We start from the raw sequence: 636 nt of genomic DNA on the forward strand, positions 1-636 counted from the left end.
AACTCTATAAAGAAAAGCGTTCAGTCCACAGTGAGACATGAAATGCCTTTCAGGAGGTGGCCTTCCTGAGACAGATGTGGAGGTGCCCAGTGTCGCATCACCGGAGATCAGGCCTGGAAATGAGGCGTGCAGCTGAAGCAAGTGAAAGCCGCTCAGCCGTGTGACTCTTTGGGACACCATGGACTATGCAGTCCATGGAATTCTCTGGGCCATGATAGTGGAGTGGGTTCCTTTCTCCAGGGGGATCTTTCCAACCCAGGGATTGAACCCAGGTCTCCTGCATTGCAGGCAGATTCCCTACCATCTGAGCCACCAGGGAAGCCTTCAGCCAAAGCAAGAGCCACTCTATTGTCTCCCTCCCACCCTGGAGTTCAGAGCTGGGTCAGGGAAGGATCTGCACTTCCTGGGTGTGGGAAGGGACTTTCAGACAACTGAACTGGCTCCTAAGGGGCAGGGATGCAGCTGCGGTCTGGTGGACTCAAGAGAGACTTTCCCTGAGGAGCAGGATTCCTAGGTTGTCCCCGTGGGGTGCACACGGGTGGCCCATCAGGAGGCCGGTTCCTCTTCAAGGATATTAGACACTGAATCGTGTTCCCCTAAATTCACACAGTGAAGTCCTAACCACCAGCGCCTGGA

The sequence above is a fragment of the Bison bison genome, unplaced genomic scaffold (genome assembly GCF_000754665.1).
Source record: "Bison bison bison isolate TAMUID 2011002044 unplaced genomic scaffold, Bison_UMD1.0 scf7180017864144, whole genome shotgun sequence".
Taxonomy (NCBI): domain Eukaryota; kingdom Metazoa; phylum Chordata; class Mammalia; order Artiodactyla; family Bovidae; genus Bison; species Bison bison.